Source organism: Octopus bimaculoides, chromosome 25 (assembly GCF_001194135.2).
Source record: "Octopus bimaculoides isolate UCB-OBI-ISO-001 chromosome 25, ASM119413v2, whole genome shotgun sequence".
Classification (NCBI taxonomy): domain Eukaryota; kingdom Metazoa; phylum Mollusca; class Cephalopoda; order Octopoda; family Octopodidae; genus Octopus; species Octopus bimaculoides.
Genome location: NC_069005.1, coordinates 1331462 through 1337202, shown reverse-complemented (window position 1 = coordinate 1337202; position 5741 = coordinate 1331462). Strand labels below are relative to the sequence as shown.

Genomic DNA, 5741 nt, shown 5'->3' with positions numbered 1-5741 from the left:
TATATAAATATATTTTTATACATAATTAGGATAAAATTACTATTTAATGATTTATCAGTGGCCAGCATACTAAAAATACCATAATGGTTAATTTATATTAAAATTATAAGGGTGTTGATGATTACAACACCAGTCTGCTAGAAATAGACCCCAAAAGGTCTATGAACCACTTCGATTATTATTCCACTACACAAGGTTATAAGCAAGGAAAATAGACAACGAGGACTTATAAAATAATTTGGATAGTCCCAAATCTATAGATTTCATGGTATGAGTTAGTAAAAACCCTTTCCGATCACCAGTGGTGACATACCAAATGTATATAAATGAAAAATACATTGTACATACTGCTATAAGCACAAACAATGTACATGCATTTCGCACATATTTTTATATATATATACATATATATATATATATATATACTTCACATCCTTTTCTCCTATGTTGGCATGGATGGACAGTTTGACAGGCACCAACAACCCAGTGGGCTGCATTGAGCTCCTATGTCAGCTCTGGCATGGTTTTTAGAAACTGGATGCTCTTCCTAATTCCAACGATTTTACAGAGTGTGCTGGGTGCATATTTGTAGAACCATCATCAGTGAGGTCACCAAGTGCTTGCAAGATTAATGTCCCCCTCAACTGAGTGGGGGGGGGGGTATAAGTATTGCAGGAATGTGAAAGTATGAGAGGAGGGGACAGGAGCAGGTGTCTTTCTGAAGAGAACATATGGTTCGCCAGAGGGTAAAAGAGAGAATGGTGAGGGTGTAACGTCAAGGAATAGCTGAACATGTTGCAAGATTCACAGACAACAGGTGAACCCATGCAGTTGCCAAGTGGCGTTCAAGAGACTGGTAAAGAATTTGGGTCAAAATGGAAAAGAATGGCATAATCAAGACAGAACTGGAAGCATATTATGGGCAGCAGTGTATAACACCAGCTGATGGTCTGGTCGATATTGTGATTGTAGATATATAAATTGCAATGGCACTAAGAATAACCTATGATAGATACAAGGAAAGAAAAAACAATCTCTATAGCAAAGACACAAACAAACAAAAGAATCTTGCCATCCATCCCATATTAAAAAAAAATATCTCAGTAGACAAGATAGAGAACTGGCAGAACTAAAATTATTCTTTCAGAGACAAAAATACCTGAAAAATTTAGTAAATCATGTCCTAGCCATGACAAAATAAACCCTAATATCTGACTTAGAGAAACTCTCACAAAGAGTGGTAAGGTACAAAGAGAAATATTCTAGTTGTAGCCAACCACAATCCCAGAAACCACAACATCAAACATTTGGCTAAACGATACCTTCCAACTTTACACCAGTCATAGAATCTAAGAAAATAAATAGTCATAGATGACAACCACCAAATCTCAAAAAAATTCTTAAGAAACATGAAATCATATTGGAAGAGAAAACAATGCAGGTAATGAAATGTGGAGAGTTTTGTTGTGGAACATGTGAGTTGAATAAACAGGGTGAAATCAAAATATTCAGAATGAGAAAGAATTTAAAGATAATGCAAAAAATGAATTACAAAACAGAGAAAAAAACTCATTTAGTGCATAAGATTTCCACAATGCAATATTAGCCAAATAGGAACAAAATTAAATGACCGAGTCAGGATACATAAAACAACAAATCAAAGCTCAAACTGTTAGGAATGTTGCTTGTAGTGAACATCTAGATTTGTGGAAATGAGAAATCCAAAATATTCCTTTTTTTATTTCTTTTTCAGAATTAAAAAAAAAAAAAGCAGTCAGTTATGACAGGCAAAGGAGGTGTATTTTATAAAATATTTTCAATCTGAAACTAAACCAGAATTGATAAAAGCTGCTCCTCCAAACTATTGCTACTTTACAGATTACCTCATAACACATGTTTGAGAAAGTGAAAACAGTGAAAAGCACTTAGATGAAAACTTTCTTCCATCAAATCTGTGTTACTCTGCATTTTTTAAAGATGTTTAATATCATATTCCAGTACTCCAAAGTTAAATGTAGATGTTACATTTGTGTGAGGTATGTATAGGAGTTGGAAAATACTGGGAAATAGTTTTTGCAAAAACAGGAGATTTAGAAAAAAAATTTTGGACTTATTTATTCACCATTACACGTTTTTCTTTTCCTTCACTGCTAACTTGGTTGCCTAGGTAACGGAAACTATTACCACTTCTAAGGCTTCCACTGGACATTTGAAAGGGTCACAAAGACTACTTTCTCTGTTGACCTCCCCATCATACCACTGCACCTCTTATGTGTCGTCCATGGCTTACACTGGATAAACCTGATGGAGTTTCAATCAACATCTTTTCAGCATGTCAAACAGGGCCGTCTCTCTGAAGAGGTCAGTGATTTGTCAGTTTTTCTACTCACTAGGACTTTGGTCATTGCTAAATTAAGTCCAAAGCCCTTTGATTTCAGACCTTGCTTCCACACCTGAACTTTCTTCAGCAATAAGAATAAGGTCACCAGTGTAGAGGAGCTCCTAAGGGCAGCCAGCTTTAAATTCCTCAGTTACAGCTCGAGGGTGAGGGGTGAAGGGTGAGGGGTGATGGGTGAGGGGTGACTCCAATGCTTAACTGGACAACCACAGGTAGGGATTATTCTTCATAGACAACAGTAAAGGGCTGCTGCTACTGGGTAACTGCTGTGGGTTCCAGTGCCAGTAACAGGTTTTTTGCTCAGAAGCATAACCACAAAACTACAAGGAGTTTGTTGCGAGATACCATCAGAAATGAGATCGATGCATCAGCATTTGTGCAAGATACTGTTCGTCCTTGAAAGATGTCTGCACTTATGGAGCCGATGTTGGTACAAACCGCAGTCTGGGAGTTGGGTGGATCTGCTTGAAACTAAGGAAGATACAAATGTCACAAAGACAGGCAGGAACTTGAAATGGTGAAGAATTTGATTATGAGAGACAGTGGACTCATCATCATGGCATGCACCAATGAGTTACTTGGATACAGGAGAGGTAATATCCAGGATTAATGGATCAGTGCAGCTTTGCAGTACCTGATCATCAACAGGTATAAAAAGGAAAAGCAAAAAAAACGGTCAAGCAAAGGATGTACGCAAATGGAAACAACAAGACAGGAATAATAGACATCTCAATAGATAAATGGAAAGGAGTTGTAGGGGGTGGGGTGTCAAGAGGTGGAAGAAACGGCAATGAGAAGTGCCACCTGATGTCTGTAGAGAATTGTGAAAGAGCTGAAGAAGCAAGGTGTTTCATGAGAGCTAATTAAAGCATCAAGATGGTCAGACGTTGCTTATGACCAAATGGGTGATTGACCAAATGGGTGGACTCTCCATCTTCATCCAAGAGAGGCCATTGCTGGATCACATACAGGTGGCAGATGAAGACCTCTCAATGGAAGAAATATTCATCACCTGAAGAAGAGCAAGGAAGCAAGGTTAGATGAGACGACTGTAGAACTGCTTAAGCATGGGACAGATGTCACAGCAGAGAGACTTGGGAAACTTTTTTTTTTTTTGTTCAACTTAAAGGGTCAGTCATTGAAGCCTGCAGTGAGGTGATGGAGTGATAATTGCATTTGATGGAGTGATAATTGAATTTGATGGCGTGATAATTGCATTTGCCTAAGAAAGGAAATTTTAGTTAACAGCAGCAACTAGCATCGAATAACTTTGCTGTTTGTCCCAGGTAAAGGGTTCTGCAGTCCCATCTTTACTTGCCTGAAACCAGAAAGTAGGATTCAAGAGCAGAAGGTTGTGCAGTAAACAAATCTTCACATTATGCAATGTCATCCGAGTCACTCGTTCCACCAGCCACTTGTACTTGAGTTCATGGACTTCAAGAAGGCCTTTGACAGCATAATCTCTTTTTAAGACCTTTATGTTTTGTGGTAAGCTCATCTACCATAACAACATCAAGCAAACACTTTACCAGAAGATTTGTTGCTATGAATGGACCAAAGTTAGGAACACAAACAGGTTCAACATTGTCACAGAGCTGTGTAATGTCCCCTATTTCTTCCTGCTAGAAGTGGATTTCAACATGAGGAAGTCTGAAGAAGGGGAACAACACAGTATCGAATGGAAAACTGTCAGAGCCCTAACTTCGCTGATAATCTGAAACTCCTTGATTCTACACTTATTATCACAAGAGATGGCTGCCAATCTTAATTACAGCAGCTTAAAAATAAGTCTTTAGAAATCAAAAATATAGCAACAATAAGTCTAACTGAAGGAACACATGTCCACAGCCGTCCACTTGTCTCCAAAAATCAAACTTTAATCTAATGACAGGTCAATTTCAGAAAATCTTGAATCTGGAGGTTTTGTCCCCTTCTCATTCAGATCTGGTCACAATAGCAAAAAGGTATTTCTTTTTCTTTTCCTTGTCTAGGTCATTAGACTGTGGCCATGCTGGGACACCCCCTTGAAGAATTTTCAGTCAAATGAATCGACTGCAGTATATTTTTTTTTTTAAACAACTTGGTACTTACTCTATCAGTCTCTTTTGCTGAACTGCTAGATCACAGGGAGGTAAGCACAACAAAACTGGTTGTCTAACAGTTGATGGGGGAGGGACAAACACAGGTACAAACACACACACACATATATATACGACAGGCTTCTTTTAGTTTCTGTCAACCAAATCCATTCACAAGGCTTTGGTCAGATCAAGGCTAGAGAAGAAGACATGTGCCCAAAGTGCCATACAGTGGGATTGGACTCGGAACCATGTGGTTAGGAAACAAACTTCTTACCACACAGCCACACCAGTGCCTAAGGTAACTTATTTTCATTAGATTAAGAATTCCTCATTTATAGAATTTACCATAACTTTATTTATCTCTATTGTCCATATTCATGATCCTGGCCACTTGGAGTTAATTCTCTGAGCTTGTTTTCATTTATGTGTGTGTCTGTGTAATATGAAGGGACATGGCAGAGTGGCTAGGCATGTTGCATTCCTGATCATGAGATTGTGGTTTCGATTCTCAGACTGGCTGGGAGTCGTGTTTTTGAGTAAAACACTTCATTTCACATTACCCCGCTCTATTCATCTGTAAATGGGTAACCCTGCAATGGACTTAGCCTTCTAAGCATGGGGGGGGGCCGTTGGCCTGCTTGCCTTGCCAGTGGAAGGGGCCTCATTTGAAAGCTAAAATGATGCAAAGTGCATTGTGACCAGTGATGTATAACAACATCCACTGTCTGGTCGATCACACGTGTGTCTGTGTATATATGTGTCTATGTCTGTGTGTGTGTTTACATATTGTCAACTTACTGCAGAGACAGTAAACTTGGTCAACAAGTGAGTGTGTAAAGGCTCATGTGAGTTTAGGGGCTAGTTTTAGCATTGAGAAAGAAGTTCAACATAACTGTTTTGCTTCAGCCATCTGCTTTAATTTCCACTCCAAACAGGTGATGTGGCGGTCAGCAGATGGCCTCAGTTGGATCACTCAACAGACAGTGTCAAAAAAAATAATATTCTTTACGGTGATGGCATTGTGCTGGTCATTAGCTCAATGGCTGAGCTCCAGAGATTGGTAAATAAAGTTAGTGGAGCCTCTACCAAGTTCCAACTTGAGATCAACTCCAACAAGTCCAAGACCATATCAGAAGCCATGGAACCAGAGCAGCTTACCATACAACAGATAGCAAGGGGTCACATTTGTCCAGATTGACAAGTTCGGGTACCAGGGCTCCACTGTCGACCAAACAGCAGTCTTTAGCAAGGAAAGCAGAACA

The 5741-nt window shown here is 39.1% G+C and overlaps 1 protein-coding gene across 3 annotated transcripts in view; it reads right to left on the bottom strand.

Annotated features, from left to right (window-relative positions):
- The window catches only part of LOC106876047 (recombining binding protein suppressor of hairless), a 137888-nt gene that overhangs the window by 108696 nt on the left and 23451 nt on the right, over positions 1-5741 (bottom strand). The window lies entirely within an intron of this gene.